The 21,203-nt window shown below is 42.1% G+C and overlaps 1 protein-coding gene and 1 long non-coding RNA gene across 2 annotated transcripts in view; one reads left to right on the forward strand and one right to left on the reverse strand.

The window, feature by feature from the left end:
* LOC311030465 (syntaxin-binding protein 4) overlaps positions 1 to 21,203 on the reverse strand; it is a gene marked incomplete at its 5' end in the record, with an annotated part of 313,894 nt that overhangs the window by 65,648 nt on the left and 227,043 nt on the right. The gene's annotated exons all lie outside the window — the stretch shown is intronic.
* Positions 19,921 to 20,482, forward strand: LOC311030883. Its single transcript, XR_014599023.1, has 3 exons — positions 19,921 to 19,989; positions 20,090 to 20,268; positions 20,387 to 20,482. It is a non-coding gene; the product is annotated as an uncharacterized lncRNA (long non-coding RNA).

Raw genomic sequence — 21,203 nt, forward strand, 5'->3', positions numbered from 1 at the left:
ATTTTGGGCCGAGCCTTTTTTTTTTTAAATGGTACTAGTGTTAGTAATGGTATTAGTCATGATACCTATTCAGTGTTTCCCACACATTGAATTGACTTAACTAGCGGCTCTAATGATAGGCCTGTGATGTGAATATGCTGGGGGACACAATCGGTGACGTAATTAGCATCACCTGTGTATCAAGGGAATTGAGTACAGGTGTGTGTGCGTGTGTGTGCGTGTGTGTGTGTGTGTGTGTGTGTGTGTGTGTGTGTGTGTGTGTGTGTGTGTGTGTGTGCGTGTGTGTGTGTGTGATTGCGGGGGGGGAGGTCGTCTGGAAGGTGACAAAGGACAGAGCAGACGGGGCACGGGAAGAGCATCTGACTGCTGCGGTTCGGCACTCTTGGGAGGGAGGGGGTCGTTCGCAGCCGTTTAGGACTGCCGGGCTGCGTTTCAATAACAGTTTGAGTCGCCCTCGCTCACTTGCCCTCAGCACTTGCCCTCGGGGGAATCCCCGCCGCCATCTTAAGGGCTGTTCCATTTCCCTGAACAGCTGAAGTGAACTCCGTGAGATCGACCCTTGAGGGCTGAGTGATCGAGTGAACAACGATGGCCACTTCAGAGCTGTATATCACCCACAATGCATTGCAGTGGTGCACGAAAAATATGTCCATGCGGTGGCGATAATGAACCTCAAACACCATTGTCTGCTGTCTATTCACCACCAAGGAAGAAGAAGAAAGTAGAATTCAATTTAATTCATTTTCTTAAATTGTGCAATTAGACTGTCTGTTGCGGAGTTATGGCAGAGCCCACCGTTTACAAGTGTAAGTATATAAGCCGATGTATTGCCATCAAGCGTAGAATACGTCTTCGTCTCAATGAAATGAGTCTCCGCATATTCTGTGTAATTTGGAATAGGCAGTATAGCGCTATTCCAACAACGTGTGGTTGATCCATGATTATCTGGGCTGTTAGTGAACGAGGGCAGGTGTGTTCCATTTACCTCTTTCACTCCCCCTCCGCCCTCTTTCCCTCCGCCCTCCAAGTGGCCTCCGTGTGACGTCATAGCAAGGGCTTAGGGCAAGTGAGCGAGGGCGACTCAAACCGTTATTGAAACGCAGCCCCGGTGTCGTGCCAAAAAGTGATCGTCTGCCAGAATTTGATTTCCGGTCGCGGGAGCGCGCACAGCAGCCCGTTGAGCGGTAGCGTTTAAACGTCTGGTTTTCTCTGGATTAAACGGTCATAATATGCGGATACACACAACTGTACGTCCGAAATTATAGCAAAGGTATGTGTCTTAGAACGTTTAACGTTTGTTGTTACGTAATTATCACAACTGTGGCCTAAAGAAGTGTAGTTTGTAGCGAAATCAGCCCTGACAATTACGTGATAGGCATGTCTCTGTGCTGGGTATATGTCTGATGCCTTTGTTTAGCCCTGTTTTATGAATTAGACTGTAATGAATGTGATTTATAGGTGTGGATTTTCAATAAAGAAATGATCACTTTTGCAAGTATCCTCGTGACTCTGCATCATCTTTTATCTGATCTGGGCTCTACATCTGCTTCCCATGTTTGGATGTGTCTTGTATATCTAATATTCTTGTTTATGCCTAATATTTGGAGACAATACTATGAAAGACATGATTCGGGAGGGTTACATAAGCCTATAAATAGAACACTTTTCACCTGCCAAAAGCTGATTGAAGGCCAAATACAGTTACTGAGAGGTTATTTCTGCCTAAATATGACTTGATCTCATTCTTGAGCTTCATAATATAAAGATCTGAGCTCACAGGACAGCTTGAAATTCTTTTGAAGGACCATTACAACACAAAATGGGCCTTTTCACCTGCCAAAAAGTGATTGAAGGACATATACAGTTACTGAGAGGTTATTTCTGCCTATATGACTTGATCTCATTCTTGAGCTTCATAATATAAAGATCTGAGCTCACAGGACAGCTTGAATTTCTTTTAAAGGACCATTACAACACAAAATAGTCGGTTTTCACCTGCCAAAAAGTGATTGAAGGCCAAATACAGTTACTGAGAGGTTATTTCTGCCTAAATATGACTTGATCTCATTCTTGAGCTTCATAATATAAAGATCTGAGTTCAAGAGACAGTTTGAAATTCTTTTAAAGGACCATTACAACAGAAAATGGGCCTTTTCACCTGCCAAAAAGTGATTGAAGGACCTATACAGTTACTCAAATGTTATTTCTGCATAAATATGACTTGATCTCATTCTTGAGCTTCATAATATAAAGATCTGAGTTCAAGAGACAGCTTGAAAGGACCATTACAACAGAAAATGGGCCTTTTCAGAAAATGGGCCTTTTCACCTGCCGAAAAGTGATTACATCCCCTTTCTTGTAACTTAAAGAAAGGGGACCACCACCTCACATTACGCTTCACACTGGCCCTTTACACAGTTTACAAGTAGTGAAAAGTAGTGGTTAAGATTTATTATTCTTCAAAATATAACTGATGAGTGATATAAAGTGACTTTGAATCAGAGCAGCCCTTTCAGTCCAACATCAGGAGCTGGAAACAATATTTGGCAAGTGTAAAAATGCTATTTATGCATTGCATTAGCCCTTTAAGGCATGCAGGCTGCACATGTATCTACTAGGCTATATGCCCATGCACGCACATCAATTAACATAACTTAATTGACACGTGAATGCATAGGATGCTAGATGCACTTGGGTGAGACACCATTATTTCAACGTTCATCATGGATCCCTGTCTGTTTGACCAGATAACGTCGTTCTTGTTGGATGGAAACTTCCCCCCAGGATTATCTACAGTCCAACAGTCAGACTTTCGTCGAAAGACAAAGAATTTTGAAGTACAAGGTGAGATGGGTCCTCAAGCTGAATTCATAGACCTAACCTGAGTATACATGAGGGGCGTCCGAGGGACTTGAATTTAATTATATTAATCTTTAATTTTATTATTGTAAGAAATGCCTGAATTTGTGTCTGTGGTTATACAGATATATTGTTTTGTTGTATAACTGAGTTTTCTATCCAGACAGAGGTGGCATACATTAAATATATCGTGTATAGTTAGTATAGTAGCTATAAGTAAGTAAATTATATCAAGTAAGTACGTATACTAATAAATATAAATGTATATACGTATGATATTACGTGAAACTAACCATGGCACTGGCATTATTACCTCACATGGCAAGCTAATATAATTAAGCATATTAAGTATAATTACCCTTTCTTAGCCTATTCCGTCTCATTAGGCTGTCAATTTAATTTACTTTATTTCATTTATTTAGTTTAAGGTAAAACATTTTGGATCCTGCAGCTCTTTGGGCTCTATTTTGACAATCTGAAATCGACGGCGTGTCATTTTGGCATGATGCAGGTGTATTTCCAATTGACACCGACGCAGTTGTCATTTTCTCGCTATGCGCAACAATGAACTTGCGCGTCTCTGAGCTCAATTGGGCGTGTTGACGTAAGACTGTTTCAGTGTCCTCTTCTTTTTTTTAATCAAAACATGGTCAGCTGGACATAGGCTACTTCTTATGTGAGAAATTATTTAAATATTAAGTAGCTTTCATAGTAAATACACATACATATCTTATGTCTACTGTAGTTGCTCATAATTCATCATTAACTTTTTTATTTTATTTTATTTTTTTTACTTTTTACAGATGCTCAATTGTACTATCTCAAACATAAAGGGCAGCCTCACTGTTACAAGGCAAAGGTGCTCCGTGGAAAAGAGGAGGCCGATTCCATATTTGTGGACTTCCATGCGAGCAGCACTGGTGCACACTGTGGCCAGAAAAAGACCAGAGAGGCAATCTCTAAAAGATTTTACTGGCCTGGCATGTCAGAGGACATTAATCAGTGGGTCAGTATGAACCTATGCTTTCTTATCAGATTTTTAAGTCACACAGATGGGGAAGATTATTTTATACACACACACACACACACACACACACATATATATGTAATGATCATAATAATACTTTGTTTCTGTTTTTATTTCAGGTGAATCAGTGTACTGCATGCCAGGCCAGCAGTGTCGTCATGAAAAAGGAGGTGGAATACACACCAATAAAAGTAAAAAACAAAACAAAAAACGTAACATCTCATCTTTGTTATTGTATCATCTTTGGTTTTAGACTAAAATAACTTATCAACAGAAATAAAAATTGTACAGGAAATTTGACACATCTTTAATCAGTTATATTTTATGTGTTACAGGTTACCACATCCTTTGAGTTGGTTGGGATGGACTTAATTGGTAAATTAAAAACTACTGCAGCAGGTAATCAGTACATATGTGTGCTCATTGATTACCTGACTAAGTGGCCTCAGGCGTATGCCATTAAGTCAAAGACTGCAGAGGAGGTTACCCAGTGCATCCTCAAGTTTTTTTATCAGTTTGAAGCCCCAAAAAGGATTCTAACTGATCAAGGCCGGGAGTTTGTGAACGAAGTATGTATGAATAACCACAAAAATTAAATAAATGTATATATATATATATATATATATGTATATAAACATTTATCATATACTGAATTTTGGTAATCAGCCATTTTAACACAACATTTGCTATCTCAGTCACGTCTTATTCCATCTATGACTATTTTTAATTTGCTGTCTTTATTTATTTTCAATACAGATCAATAAAAAGGTATGCCAAATGCTTGGCATTAAAAGAAGCCTCTGCTCACCCTATCATCCTCAGACAAATGGACTGGTGGAAAGGATGAATGGGACCATCCAGAGGTATCACTTTGAAATATTAAATAATATGTATTTTTTTATTTTCAAACCAAAAAACATTCAAAAAGTATTAAGACTTGTTCTGTCATTTGTTCTTTTTTCTAGGGCACTGTCCAAATTGGTACAGGACAGGCCGGAGGAGTGGGACAAGCATTTGGATGCGGTAATGTTTGGCCTGAGGACAAAGCGGCAAATTACCACAACATTTTCACCTTTTTTCTTGATGTTTGGGAGAGAGGCGAGGTACCCGTCTGAAATTCCAGATGAATACAGAGTGAGTTGCACTTTGTACTTTGAATTTAAACAGACACACTTTGAAATAGTCATAATGTAATAATAATGTCATAATAGTCATAATGTAACATTAGAATCATATATGTATTACTGTTTTAATTTCATTGTGATATAATTTCAAAGGTGGACAGCAGTGTTGAGGAGAACCTTTCTGTTGAGGAGGCAACAGAGGACGTCCTCAAACATCACGGCCAAACCGCACAAAAAAAAAAGGCACAAAACCTGCTCCAAACTTTCAGGTGGGGATGAAAGTTCTGAGGCTGAACGTACGGAGCCAACAGAGGAAAGGGGGTAAATTGGACCCCACTTACCTTGGGCCATATACCATTTTGGCCATAGCCGGGAAGAGTGTCACCCTTCTAGATGACCAAGGAATGGTGGTTCCTAAAATCAATACAGACCACTTGGTTGTCTATGCGGAGGAACAGCCAAGGGTTCCGCGTAGACTCTCATACACCATCCCCTCCACTGCTGGCCCACCCTCCACCGCTGGCCCACCCTCCACTGCTGGCCCACCCTCCACTGCTGGCCCACCCTCCAGCACTGTCCCACCCTCCACCGCTGGCCCACCCTCCACCGCTGACCCAGTGTCCACCGCTGGCCCACTGTCCGCCACTGGCCCACCCTCCACCGCTGTCCCACCATCCAGCGCTGGCCCACCGTCCACCGCTGGCCCACCCTCCACCGCTGGCCCACCACCGTCCAGCGCTGGCCCACCCTCCACCGCTGGCCCACCCTCCACTGCTGGCCCACCCTCCAGCACTGTCCCACCCTCCACCGCTGGCCCACCCTCCACCGCTGACCCAGTGTCCACCGCTGGCCCACTGTCCGCCACTGGCCCACCCTCCACCGCTGGCCCACCCTCCACCGCTGTCCCACCGTCCACCGCTGGCCCGACCTCAACCGCTGGCCCACCCTCCACCGCTAGCCCACCCTCCACCGCTGGCCCACCCTCCACCGCTAGCCCACCCTCCACCGCTGGCCCACCCTCCACCGCTGGCCCACCCTCCACCGCTGGCCCAACCACCATCACATCCTTTTCAGGCTCATCCACCACTACTGCCCTTTCAGGTAAGATGCATGCCACAGTGGACTCCCGTATCAGCAAGCATACGTTTAGGAAAATTATTCACACACACACACACACACACACACACACACACACACACACACACACACACACACACACACACACATATATATATATATATGCAAGCTTCAAATGCTGGAGCTGACAATTTCAAATTTATGTTTGATAATCAAATAAGTACCGACAGAAATTCATCCCTGCAACTTTAAAAATTGTTTTTATAGATGTCAAAGATGCATGGAAGGGGAAGAATGTTTATGTGCTCCTCTCCAAAGTCGGCCCGTACAAGGTGTTCTTTTGGGACATTTTCAACACGGGTCCCCAAAGAGAGTTTGAAAGTGAGGTGAGGTGTTAACATTATTTTCTTAGAAAATGTTTTCCCTATTGGCCATACTTTTAAGTTAAAAGTATGGCCAAAAATCTAATTCTTATAATTTTTTACAAAAAAACATGTTTCTAAACATTTATTTTTAAATCACAGGTTATCAACGCATATCTGACCCTCCTTGTTAAAAAATATAATGAGGAGAACACAGAGAGGGCATTTGCAGTGGACTCCTTTGAAATGACAAACATATGGGAGGGAAAGAAACCCAAGGTTAAGGTAATAAACAATACTGCCTCATGTTACCTTACTAATAAATACAGCACAACATTTTATCAACATTAGGCACTTTTGATTTGTTATCTTACAGATTGTCCCACAGATGTACAGATACATCATGGGCATTGTGAATAAGGGTCATCACTGGATGCTGGTGGTAATTATTTTTTTCAACATGGTTTGGTGCATATGTACACATGTTATTCAGCTACACGTGAAGAACTGCAAAGCTACAGCATTCTGATTACATTTTAACTCTATAGATGATCTTACCAGCTGAGAGAAAAGCAGTTTTTCTGGATCCATTGGGTGAAAGAAAAACAGCTGTAAATAACTGCAAGGATATCACAAGGTAATTTAGTTTGCATTCTTTTAGGGTGGCACTGTAAGTACAAAAGGTTAAAAGTAATGGACAACAAAGTTAAATTTTTGAATTACAGTTAATTACACACAAATAAAACTATTACTGTAAATACTGGCCAGATCAAGTCAGTACAGTATGTTGTTTTTTTTCACATTAGTGATACATTAATAACTTAAAGAGATAAGTTAATACATTTAGCCTACTTTAGGGAAAGTCTTAGATGTGGAGGTTAGCAAATAAAAGGAAAGGGTTATAGATTTTGAGAAAAGTATAGGCCTGTCAACAGCTGTGAATATGTGATCCACCTACTGCTACATAACTTAAATAATAGAGACCTATCTTAGGCTGTTATTTCAGCCCATAATTCTACATCATCCTTTCCAGCTATGTTAAGAAAACTCCCTTTTCCTTAGTCTTACTTTATTGCATCCTATTTATTTTCCTATCCCAATTGTTATGCAAATGAGAAATACAGTTAGTAAAAGGTTGTAATAGTATGTTTCCCTGTACTGTACTAAAAATGAATGCATCTTCTTAAGTCTTCTTAAGTAGCAAGTCCAAGGTAATTCTCCTTTCCTTTTGAATCAAGTTTTTACTTTCTCATGCTCCACTGTCATGCTTTATTCCACCATCAAAAATGGTTGGAACCATTAAGAAACTATTCATACTTTAGCATTATCAAAACTGTAATGACATTGATGCAGTGGACATTTTAAATGTTTACTTTATCAGAGTACTGTAAAAGTAATGCTGGACCAATTTATACTGCATATGTAGATAATATGTATTTGTGTTTTTAGATCATTCATGAGACCAACCTGGTCTCACAGACATCCGTGAAATGGCCACGGACCGTCCGTGAAATGGCCACGGACCGTTAACTCAAAATCCGTGACAATATAACGGAAACACCCGAAATTCCGTGAAATGACCACGCAAATCACGCCAACGCAAATCAATGCCACTGACCACCCGTGGTCTACACACGGATTGCCCCTTTCAGTGACAAGTACAGATCTCACTCGATGGACGTGCTTTCTGACTTGGAAACGCAACATTTGAAGCACCAAACACCAATATATCACCCTGACCCTCACAGTTGTTGAAGGCTCAGCTTGTTGTCCTGTCATCATTAAACGTCAGTTTAATTCTGTTCCCTTTGCGAGATTGTGTGACAGAGACGCGGACAGCGACATTCCGTTACTGCGGTCAAGCCAGCCTGACCGCAGTATTCCGTTACAGAGACACGGACGGCGAGGTTCCGGTTCCGTGACATAAAAACGGACAGCGAGATTCTGTGACAGATACACGGACAGCGAGATAACGTGATAGAGACACGGACGGCGAGGTTCGGTTCCGTGATATAAACACGGACCGCAGTTTGATCGCGTTTTACAGCTCGGTAGGATCGCCCAAACTCAATTCTGTGAAATAAGCACAGAATAGCCTATTCTGTCATATGAACACGGATCTGGACGTCCTCCTCCAACACTGACCAAGCGTTGGTTTTTGACGTGCTTTGTGTGAGACTGTGTTGCATTCCAATGTAATCCCATCCGCGGGGATATTTGAAGCTCAGAGCTAGTGTCCGAGCCGTTCATTCATTCAGTATTAACCCGACCACGGCGCACACAGACGCACTGAGCATCCGTCCCATTGGCTAACGGAGGACCGAATACCGGAAGTATTCACCTTGCTGTCAGTTTTTACGTTAACGGTGATTTTACAGTGATATCTGCGACGTTTCTCAACACAAAAACACCAGTGTACCCTTGTTAATTACACAAAAGTGACGGGTTAATTGTATGGGCATTATTGTTTTTGTTTTCCCCTTCGATTTTGAGAAACAAGGAGTTTTTTCTCCGTTTTGGATAAATGAAGTCACTACACTACCCATGATCCTTAGCGGCCGTTGCTTGACAAATCAGTTTTAAACTATATTTTTTTCAAAATGAACTAGAATATGAATGTGAACTGATTAAAATTGATTAATAATTAAACAGCAACACCTAGTACTGTTGCACACCACAGTCTATTTCCCACACCGGCTGAATCCTACAATATGAACTCCCAAAAAAAACATGTTAAGATTTTCTTACTGACGCAATATGACAGCAGACAATTGGCTTTTATAATATTTCTTTCTATACCGCAGTGTAATATTTAGTATTTTTATTGATAAATATTTTATTCCAAAAACGTGCCATATAACGCGCTTGAATGACGTCATTGTGTGCGACGATCCCAAGATGCGCACATGACGTCTTCCATTTAAGCAGGTAAGAACATCGACTTTATGTTAGAGAAAATACTAAAATATAAGCCACTATAATGAATGAAAAATTATAAAATCAGCCGAAATGATGTTGTTAGCACCTCTAGAAGTGCTGGGTAGTAATTTAATTAAAACTGCTGTGCATTTGAGTTTCACTTTTTTTCGGTGTAATTTTATTTTAAGGGAAACTGCATAAAATTGAAAAGACAGTTGCCATGAATATGAAACAGTTTTCAGAAATGTTGTCGCTAGGGTTGCACATCTCTTTGTGATAAACGGTTCGATATGCATCTAGATACACAGGTTACGATTCGATTCAAAAACGATATCCTTTATCACAGACCGATTCGATTCAAAAACGATATCCTTTAATTACAGACCGATTCGATTCAAATCGATTCCATACAGTGTAAGAACGATACGATTCGATTCTACGGTTAATATTTGTTGTAGATATTTTATAAAATAAAGAAGCCGATTCTATGAAAGTGACAGTACAATAGTTTCATTTCAAATATGTAAAATACCACATATCCCCAAACATTGTGGCTGTATGCCACTGGAAAAAAAAAAAAAAAAAACAGAACAACAAAATCACATGTCAATGTATTTATTTTTAGACAAAAAAGTCTGTCTGAATCGTTGGATGGCGGTCACAGGACAGTGTCGTGGACGCTACCCGTGCTGCGGCCGCCTCTTGTGGCGCAAGTTGAGACACACGCGATTGACATTCAAAGCCGTCCGTCTCTCACGTGCGGTCGCGGAGTGCCTGCGGTCACACGGCAGCGTCGCAGCCGCCTACCTGTGCTGCGCCCACCTCTCCACCTCCTCCATGTTCCGTGTTGTCCCTTGTTTACAACTCATACAAGCTAGCCAGCTACGGCGTTTCACGGGCAGCTTCAGCTCTCGCGTTGTTTTAGAGACGCTGGTGTAATGCCGCCCATAGATATGATGCCGCCAACCGCTTCAAAGTCTCGCGATACCCGATCCATGACTCCGTAACCGATTCATCTAGGAATTCATTGATAATTCGTATCGATTGAGGAGGCTGCTACCGATGCAGCCGTATCTCTCACTTGTTGAACCGAATATCCGGTCGCATCGGTTTATCGTTTACAACCCTAGTTGTCGCTCATGATGTAATTTTAATGTGGTTAGCGTGGTTAGTGATAAGGCCTTCTGCCGTGCGGTAACGTTACGTCACTATCGCAAGTCGGACGCCATTAGTCAAACTTTAGTTTTACACTATTTTACCTGAAAACATTAAACCATTATTTATATTTGTATCTTAAACATAAGGTTTGATAGAATTTAGCCAAAAACTACCCGCCTCTATGCTTGAGGGTTCCAGTGGAAACTTAAGTTACATTAGCTCACAATTGTTGGTTAGTAGCCAAATAGTAATGTTGTATGTAAATAAATAAAAACACTGGTGTGAAATTTAGGTTCTTCAGTTTTGAGTTCCTCAATTATGTTCTCTTCTCTCAACAGGTCCTGCAAATTTGTCCTCTAAAAAACAACCCTTTTTGTTTTTCTAAAAACAAAACAACCCAAACTAAGGCACTTTCTTTATCTGTCTGTTTCTCTCTCTGTGTCACTGTGCTTTCCTTTGTGTTTGTCTTATCTGTCCAACTCTCTGTTGCCAGTCTTTTTGTCTCTCTGCCCTTCATCATGTTTGATTCAGAGCTTGAGGATCTGCTCATGAGTGTGGATAACCTGGTTGATCAGCAAGAGCTCAGTGATGACCTTCAAATGGTTGATGCCTTTCTGCAGAAAGAGCAGGCAGCTGCCCAGGTGGCACCCGTGGCACCCATGCCAACGGTGAGGTGGAAGGAGAGAGACAGTGACGGTAACTTAATCCATGCAAGACCACGATCAAGCAGGAATCAGTCGAATGAGGGTCAGTATTGTTTTTGCATTCATGATATGTTGAAGATCCGATTTGGCATCACTGTCTGTCGGCTGTAGGGACATTGTCTTTAATTCATGTCAAAAGTTATGGCTCTGCACTTCGCACAAATATGGTAGCATAGTTACCTCTATATCAAGACAATTTTCAAGTTTGTTATTATACAACACAAGATTGTGAAAATAAATGTCTATTTGTTCTATACAAACATGCATATGCAAACAAACTAATTAATAAATGATCACGTTGCAAAAATACGGAAGTATGAAAGATGACTTTAGGAGTCACCACTTTAAGTCTTGTGTTATGTTAACTGATGTTGTCTATCATTTGTTTGATTTAATGGTATAAACGATTGTTGCTGTATTTATTCTGGTACAGCTGGTTGCAGTCAGAAGACTTGTCCCCCTGTCGATGCTCCCAACATTCACTCTGAGGTGGCCTCTGCTCCAGAGACTGTTGGTATGTACCTAATTTGTACCTTATTTTGCTTCCGGCTTTGCTACAGTGCAGACGCTTTTCCTCTTTGCTCTCACCCCTGCCTGCGATTTTCTGCTATTTTTTGCTATCTGCTTCTCCTCAATAAGAAACAAAGAGCAGCAGCTCCTGGATATTTACAAAACCAGTGGGATTATATTTTCTTTGAGATAAAACAGGCATTTTTCAATATTTTTACGACTTCCTCAACGCTACGCGAGGAGGCCTACCAAACAAGATAAGCCTGAGCCTGCTAAAGGTAATTAGCAGAAGATGCCTCCCTTCTCTACGGAAGATTACCATAAACTCCTACAGAAGATTTTACTGCTGGAAACAAAAATGAATCGGTTAGAAGTAAATGTAGAAGTGAATGGACTTTGTGGGAACAACACCACTCTAGCACTGACTCAAAACAGTGGACAGGAGCATGCTAGAACCCAGCTAAGTAGCAATAATGAAGCTATGAAGAAACGGGAGGATCCTGTACACGGTAATAAATCTACCAGCGATAATCCTCCCTGGAACACACTTGGTGCGAAGCCAAAGAGAAGACCATTTCCCTGTGACATGGGAGAACGGATATCTGGCAGGACCCAGCGCCCCGATATCTGTGATCTGACCGGCTGGCCTGCGTTACCATCTCCATCCAGGCACAGCGCCTCCTCAACCCTACTGCCTCGTAGGACACAGCAGCGGACAGCTGGGGAGAGGAGAGCTACCAAGAAACCTCCCCAGCAAACAACTGTTCAACTAAAGAACAGGTTTGCTCCACTGCTGCAGGACCATGGATCCCCCTCTGACTGCCTGGATAACCCCCCACCACCACGCAGCAGGGTAAGACCTGCTAACTTAAAGCCACAGAGAAAGCTAACGACAGGGCCTGAAAATCTGATTGTGGGTGACTTTTCTGTAAAAGATATGAAAAGCAGTAATAACATCAAAGTACTCTGCTTTCCGAAGGATACGGTGTCTGATTTGGAAAAAAGAATCCTGGAAATTGTGGCTGCACACCCAACTGTGAAAAATATAATTCTGCACATTGGATTTAATGACATTGAAAAACAACAATCAACAGAGTTGAGAGAGGACTTCAACAAACTCTTTGAAACAGTCAGCTCTGTGAATGCTGAGGTTTTCATCAGTGGCCCTCTGCCCCCGACCGGGAGAGGAGCGGAGACATTTAGTAGACTGTTGTGGCTCAACAAATGGCTCTCAACTGCATCTCTTGCTCGCCCAATGCATTTTATTGACAATTTCCGCTTTTTCTGGGACCGCAGGCATCTTTTTAAGACAAACGGACTTTGCCTAAATAAGCTAGGGGGAAAGCTATTCATCACCAACATGTCATACTGCCTGCGTCATCCATCTGTCGCCAAGGACAAGAGACGAGAGGAACCAACAAAGAGGGAAGACGAAACACAGATTATCAGAAACGTCGAAGGAGGACTGAATGTGGATCCCTCCCCCACCCCCCCCAAATCTCCATCCAGGTCTTCGTCATTCTCCCTCCCTCCAATAAACCTTTCTCTCCCCTCCTCCCCCTTGGAGTTCCAAGAGCTACCCCCACCTACCCCCCGCCCTTCTCAGATTATCAACAACGTCGAAGGAGGACTGAATGTGGATCCCTCCCCCACCCCTCCCAAATCCCAATCCAGGTCTTCGTCATTCTCCCTCCCTCCAATAAACCCCTCCTCCCCCTTGGAATTCCAGGAGCTACCCCCACCTACCCCCGCCCTACTCAGACCCCCTCTCCCAAGGCTGCAACTAAGTCACCAAAACCCAAGACCCCCTCTTCCAAGGCTGCAACGAAGTCACCAAAATCCAAGACCCCCTCTTCCAAAGCTGCAACTAAGTCACTAAAACCCAAGACCCCCTCTTCCAAAGCTGCAACTAAGTCACTAAAATCCAAGACTCCCTCCTCCAAGACTCTTCCCTTATGGCCACCTCTTCCCTTTTGGCCACCCCCTCCCCACCCTGACAGCAGCCCTGAATATTACTGAGACAGAAAAGGGTTCAGCAGTAGACCGCATTATCAGCTGGACCCAAGGTCGCCTACATCAAAACATGGCACCTTCTGCATTCCTGTTGTGACTACTAAAAGAGTAAACATTGGGAAACTTGAACACACTGCTAACCTAAACAATCTCATTCCTGTTCTCTCAAAATCAAAGTCAACCTCAAAGCCTGTCAGTAACACCATCAGGATGGGTCTGCTAAATGTTAGGTCTCTTAATAACAAATCATTTTTAGTCAATGATTTTATTACCACTTCTAAACTTGATTTTATGTTTTTAACTGAAACATGGCTAGAACAAAATAACAGTGCAAGCATTCTGATCGAGACAGCACCCCCCAACTATAATTTTATTGATGTTTGTAGATCTGGGAAAAGAGGTGGAGGGGTTGCTGCTATATTTAAAAATACATTTCAGGGGAAACAGATGTCACTTGGTGTTTTTCCATCATTCGAATATCTTTGTGCTGTGTTGAAATGCTCTCCCAGAGTTCTCCTGTTAATTATTTACAGGCCACCTAAATATTCGTCAAATTTTTTCGATGATTTTACTGAATTATTGTCTAGCATCTCCACTGATTTTGACTGCCTAGTTATAACTGGTGACTTTAATTTTCATATTGATGATTTGAATGACAAGGATGCAAAAGAACTTTTTAATATTCTAGACACATTTGACCTTTCTCAACATGTGAAAGAGGCTACTCATTGTAAGGGACACACCCTGGACCTGATTATCACAAAAGGTCTCCATGTTTCTGATGTTTTTGTGACTGATCCTTCATTGTCTGATCACTTCTGTGTTTTCTTTAATATTTCTTTCATTCCTGACACACAAACAGAATCAAATAAGGTCAAAAAGCGGTACATCAATGAACATGCCAATGTACTCTTTAAAAATGCCGTCTCCTCGTTACCACCTCTAAACCCATGTGTCATGCTGATGATCTTGTAAACATCTTTAATTCCAAAATTCTGAATGTCATAGATGTCATTGCACCTGCTACGGTTAAAACAATTTCTGGTAAGCAAAAGGCACCCTGGAGAAAAGCTGCTGTTGTGACAGCCCAGAGAAGAGAGTGCAGGAAGGCTGAACAAATCTGGCGGAGTACTAAATTTCATATTCACCATGACATCTATAAAGAGAGCCTTCGGGCCTACAATTTAGTCTTAAAAAGTGTGAGAGAAACATACTTCTCCAATATCATAAACAACAACACTAATAAGGCGAAAACCCTATTTGCAACTGTTGACAGACTGACCAACCCCCCAACACAAATACCAGCTAAACTCCACTCCACGCAGAAATGCAATGAGTTTGCATTCTTTTATACTAATAAAATTGAAGGCATCAGACGCGCCATCAATATCTCAAACAAAAAAGTTGGATCACCACCCTGTTCAGGCAAAAGTAACACAGCAATGATGGCAAGCTTTAATGCCATAGACTCTAAGGGCCCTAGTTTCGTAGACCAGCGCAGGGCGGCGCAGGGTGGCGCAGCCGGCGCAGTGCAAGTTTCGACCCGCGCAGCCTTGCGCACCGTCAGTTTGGCAGTTTGGTGGATCGCCTGCGCCAAGATGGGTGTGGCGGCGCAGCAGGGGGAGGCGTCAGAGATTCAGCTTGGCGTAGCGGAAGTTTCGTGGCAAAAAGCCTCGCCGAGACTGCGCTGAAAGCTCGCCAGCTCCAACCTGGTCTACTTTCGGCGCAAGGCGTAAGGCGTAAATAAAGTCCATTCATTCAAGGGGAATCACAGCTGGCGCAGTGGAAGTTTGGTTGACGGCGCGCAGTGCGCACACGTCACCGAGATCTCACAGGCAGGTTTCCACAGTTCCAGGCACATTTACATGCAATAAATAATCACAACAAACATTCTTTAATGCAACTAACTGAATCAACACGTGAATTTATATCGACATAGATTGTCCCGTCACATCTGACGTCAGATCAAAGGCGGATGGCACGCGTAACGGAAACTCAGCCTCTTGGACCAAAACATCTCCCTCTCTCTCTCCTGTTTTTGATAATATGGGCATTGTTATTATTATGATACGCGCGCACAGCGGCGGCGCTGCTTCTGTCATCGGGTTGTCAAGTGACGGAACTTGCACTGAACCTCCCCTAACGCATTAAAGGAGAGGAGAGGAGCTCATTTGATTGGTGAAGATCTGAATCGGCTGTGTTTATCCCAGTCCACGCCTCGTCTCCTCCTCGTCTCCCACTCACGCCTTCTTCTCCTCCCTCTTTCCCACTTGCGCCGGTGGGCGAGACGGGAGGTGTGCCTGCGCGAGCCTGCGCCGGCCTGCGCGGTGCACGAAACTTGCAAAGTCCAGGCGGACACACCCCGTCGGCGCGGCGCAGGTGCGCTGAAAGCTGACTGCGCCTGGTCTACGAAACTAGGGCCCTAAAACTCTAGTGCAAAACGGTGACAAATCTAAAATCATCCACCTGCTGCCTTGATGCTTTACCTACCAACTTTTTTAAGAATGTTTTTGACTGCCTATCAATAGACGTATTGCAAATAGTTAATAACTCCATTCAATCAGGCAATTTCCCAAAGGCCTTCAAAACTGCAGTCATTAAACCTCTTCTAAAAAAGCGGAGCCTAGATGCCTCTATTATCAACAACTACAGACCAATTTCAAATCTACCCTTCATAAGTAAAATAATTGAGAAACTTGTCCTCCAACAACTAAATCACTTCCTGGCTTCAACTGGCTGCCACAACAACTTCCAGTCAGGATTTCGACCTTTTCATAGCACCGAGACGGCCCTTATTAAAGTTGTAAATGACATCCGTCTTAACACAGACTCTGGCAAAACTTCAATATTAATGCTATTAGACCTCAGTGCTGCATTTGACACTGTCGACCACTCAATACTCTTGGACAGGTTGGAAAACTGGGTGGGGCTCTCAGGCACAGTCTTAAACTGGTTCAAGTCATATCTACAAGATAGGAACTATTTTGTTTCCATTGGCGACTTTGTATCAGAACCTACCAATGTAACGTGTGGAGTCCCCCAAGGTTCAATCTTGGGGCCAACTTTATTCAACATCTACATGCTCCCACTAGGACAAATCATGCAAAATAATAACATTGACCACCATTGCTATGCCGATGACACCCAAATCTATGTAGCACTATCACCAAACGACTATCGCCCCATAGATCTTCTGTGCCAGTGCATTGAGCAAGTCAAAGACTGGATGTGCCAAAACTTCCTACAACTAAATGAGGACAAAACTGAGATAATTGTTTTTGGTGCTAAAAAAGAAAGGTTTAAAGTAATTCAACACCTTCACTCTCTGTCCCTGAAAACCTCAAACAAAGCCAGAAATCTTGGGGTTATTATGGATTCTGATTTACATTTCGACAGTCACGTTAAATCAGTAACAAAATCAGCCTACTATCACCTAAAAAATGTAGCAAGACTTAGAGGGCTCATGTCAGCTCAAGACTTAGAAAAACTTGTACATGCCTTTATTACTAGTAGGCTAGACTACTGTAATGGTCTCCTTGCAGGTCTTCCGAAAAAAACTGTCAGGCAGCTACAGCTTGTTCAGAACGCTGCTGCTAGAGTTCTTACAAAGACCAAAAAATGTGAGCACATTACACCAATTCTTAAATCCTTACATTGGCTCCCTGTATGTCAGAGGATTGATTTCAAAATCCTCCTGCTCACATATAAATCACTACATGGTCTAGGACCGAAGTATATCACTGATATGCTCCCACTACATAAGACTTCTAGACCACTAAGATCTTCTGAGACCAATCTGTTAGTGATTCCCAGAGTAAACAACAATCACGGGAGAGCATCATTTAGTCACTATGCAACAAATGGCTGGAATAAACTTCCTGAAGATGTAAGACTTGCCCCAACTCTGACCACTTTTAAAACTAGACTGAAAACTTTTATGTTCACCATAGCTTTCTGCTAAATCTTTTAATGTCTGCACTGTTTTTAATTATTGCAAATATGTTTTTATTCTCTTTTCTTTCTGTAATGCATTTTTAAATTTTTTATATTATTTTCTTTTAATTCTTCTATTTTTTTTTTCTTCTCACTTTGTTTTATGATGTGAAGCACTTTGAGTCTGCCTTGTGTATGAAATGTGCTATACAAATAAAGTTGCCTTGCCTTGCCTTGCCTAATTTGGTTTCTATTAGCCCAAAGCATAATGTTCAGAAATTCTTACTTGTATCTGTATGGTGTATTTGATACAGTGTTAATATATAAACTCCATCTTTGTATTTTAATATCCGTTTTTAATAATTATTATATTATAGTAGTTACACCTTTCACTGCCACTCCATACAGTGAAACTTTAAAATAAAAAAACGATTTGTACTTTCAATGTTTTTGTACCATTTTAACAGAGGGTTTTCTGCGAGATTTCCAGCAATCCTTGAGCGATGCCACAGGAGATGAGGTGGAAGCACCAACGGCAAGAGCATCTCTTCTGGCTTCTACGAACTGGAGCACAAGAAAAAGTCTATTTTCAGAGAGCTGGAGGGCAGCAAGATCAGGTCTGGTTAATACCACAGTGGCACAAGAAGATGTAGAAATGCACATCTGCCAACAGTGCAGGAGCAATTCCGCTGTTGTCCGTTGTCGTGACTGTAGACCGTGCCCCTTCTTCTGTGCTGAATGTGATGTTGGAATGCACACCAGACACCCCCTCCACAACTGAGATGCCAGTGCTGCAGGATACTTCCAGCCGTTGCCTCCAACAACATGTGTACTGGATAAGGCCCTTTGCTCCTGTGGTAAGTTCTGGTTTGCGAGTGTACAAAATATAGTTTCTTGCTTGACCTTTTGAGTACACCATGTTGGAAAATTTTAGCTTCTTCAAGATCTCTTTAATACTTGTCAGCAGTGTGGTTCATTTCCATTAAGTCTTTTTTTAATTTTCTTATGTTAAGTTCAGTGTTTTTTTTTTATTGGATTCAGAATTCACCAAACATTTGATCTTGGCACTAAGAGTTCTCTTAAGGAGCACTAAAAGTTCTTAGTTCAGAGTAATTTCTTCAAACCTATTCCCAAAGCCTCTGAGACCAACTTTTCCTAAGGAGTGGGAGGGACTCCTAAGATAAGACTAGAGGGCGGGGTTGACCTCGTTCCTATGGATGACATCATGTTCATCCCTTCTATGCCCACAGTGATTGTCTGAGAGGGAATGAGTCACTAAGAGAGAATTTATGATAGAAACACTTCACTGGGGAAGTGAATGAACTGCAGCACTATGTGGGGTCTGGATAGGGCATTTATCGTCTGGAGTAAGATCCTCCTGACCGAGACGCCAAGAACTGCACAGCTGCATTTTTCCCGTGGTCAAACAGCGGAGAGTTGTACCAACTTTAATCTGTGGTGATATTGGGTGGTTTTTATTCGTTGGTGATGCGATGGCATCCCTGACCAACTCTACCACGTTCATAATGCCATCTCCGTTAAGGCCATACCTTTTTAAAAGCTCACTATGATTTAATCTCTTCAAAATGTTGACTGCAGCAGCCATGTTAGGTCCTTCCTGATTTACTCTTAGTGAGTTTCCTCTCCTCTAGTCCTCTATAGGACTCCTAAGTTTTTATAGATTTAGGAGCTACTTTTAGCACTAAAATGCTTTGTGAATTACACTTATCTTAAAAAGTTAGGAGTCCTAAACTTAGGAGTGAAACGCCCCTCATTTTTAAGAGTTACTGCTAAATCAGCAAGTTAGGACTACTACTATTCTACTCTTAGCCTTGAGATATTTTGTTAATACGGCCCCTGAAATCTGTCGGTAAAAATGATTCTTAATTCCCTTTTTTTTTTTTTTGTGCGGTATGTACCTGTCCTGTTTGAACAGTTTATTTTTAATAATACCTAATACCTAGCCACATATGTTTGTGATAGCTTTGTATATGAAATCGTAATAAGACTGTACAATAATGTCTATAATTAAGTGTGGGAAATTTATCACATTGTTTGTCGTTTTTCAAGGACGACATGATCTCAGCTTGCCTGAGTTGGCTTGTGAAGCATGCTAAGTCACATGGACTGCTAGAATTGAGGACCTTCTTCATAGTGACTACTGGCCGGCTACCCTTCACTTTGCCACTATTTATGCTACGGATGTTTTCTTCTCATTTAATGAAATGAAAATGGCTGCTCCTGGACTGTCCTGTCAGGCATTTTTAAGAATGCTAGATCAGCGAACTGTCCGCTTTGGTCGTGTGAGTATTGAAGTTATTTGTCCTTTTTAAACTATTTGTATTGTGTGTTGAATACCTGTGTCCTTTTTAATTTGTGTAATGTGTCCTTTTTTTGTGATAGACTGGGAAGATCTCAGCTGACAGCTTTCTAAAAAGTTTCTTCGAGTGGGAGGCTGTGCGTTATGAGGTGGACAGCATCTGCAAGGAGGAGCACTTCACCTGTCCTGCGTGCAGCCCGGATATGCTTGCAGTTTCTGTGGATGGAAACCGCTAGCATTACCGTTTCAAGAATGCAGCTAGGTACTCTGAAATATTTATAATGTCAGTGTTTGAGCTAAAATATAAGACATAAGTCTCTTAATGTGCACCAATTAACCTTAAAATATGAGATATCAAACTGTCCCCTTGTTTTATTTAGATCTGAGGAACAGGCCATTTTTGAAGGTGTCTTCATAGCAAAGGATGAAGATGTCACGAGATTTGTCAACTATATTCACAGCACAACCAAACATGTAATATTTCAGACTATAATTATATATACAGTAATACATACATTTCCTTTTGTTTAGTTAGGTTATTCTTTGGACCATTTTCATTAATCAAATTATTTTTACACTGTAGGTCTCCTGAAGAGGTGTTTGTGGAGGGGAATGGTCAGCCGCCAGAGAGACCTCCCAAAGATCGGCCAGCAAGCTGGATGAGGAGGGACTAGAGCTTGCAGTCTGTCGGCATGGAGTGCTCTTCTGTGCCCTCAATATGTACAGGGGAGAGATTTTTGCGTATCCCCTGTACTTACAACAAAAGATGGCCAGTAGTACCTTTTTTTTGCATGGATGTGACATGCAAATACTGGCCCTACCTCCAAAAAGTAGCAAAAAGCTGCCCAGAGCTCCAGCATCTTTTAAACATGAAGCCCTTCCTCTCGGTATTTCATGCCAAAGCCCATGACTTCAAGTGTGAAGTAAGCAATTGTTACCATGTGACATCATCTTATGTGGAAACCTACACAAATCCAGGTCAACATTGACAAGTTATAACATGTTTGTTTTTGAATGCGTTTTAACCAGGTGAAATTGAGTGGTGCATATCAGGAGGGGGCTGGACTGACAATAGGGGAGGAGGTGGAACAGGTCAATGCCTTCCTCTCTCGGATAGCAGTGACCACCAAGCATATGTCAAAAGCAGGTGAGATGGCTAGATAATAGGGGTGTGACGAGACGATGCACGGTATTGAG

This window comes from Eutrigla gurnardus (genome assembly GCF_963514095.1).
Source record: "Eutrigla gurnardus genome assembly, chromosome: 20".
Taxonomy (NCBI): Eukaryota; Metazoa; Chordata; class Actinopteri; order Perciformes; family Triglidae; genus Eutrigla; species Eutrigla gurnardus.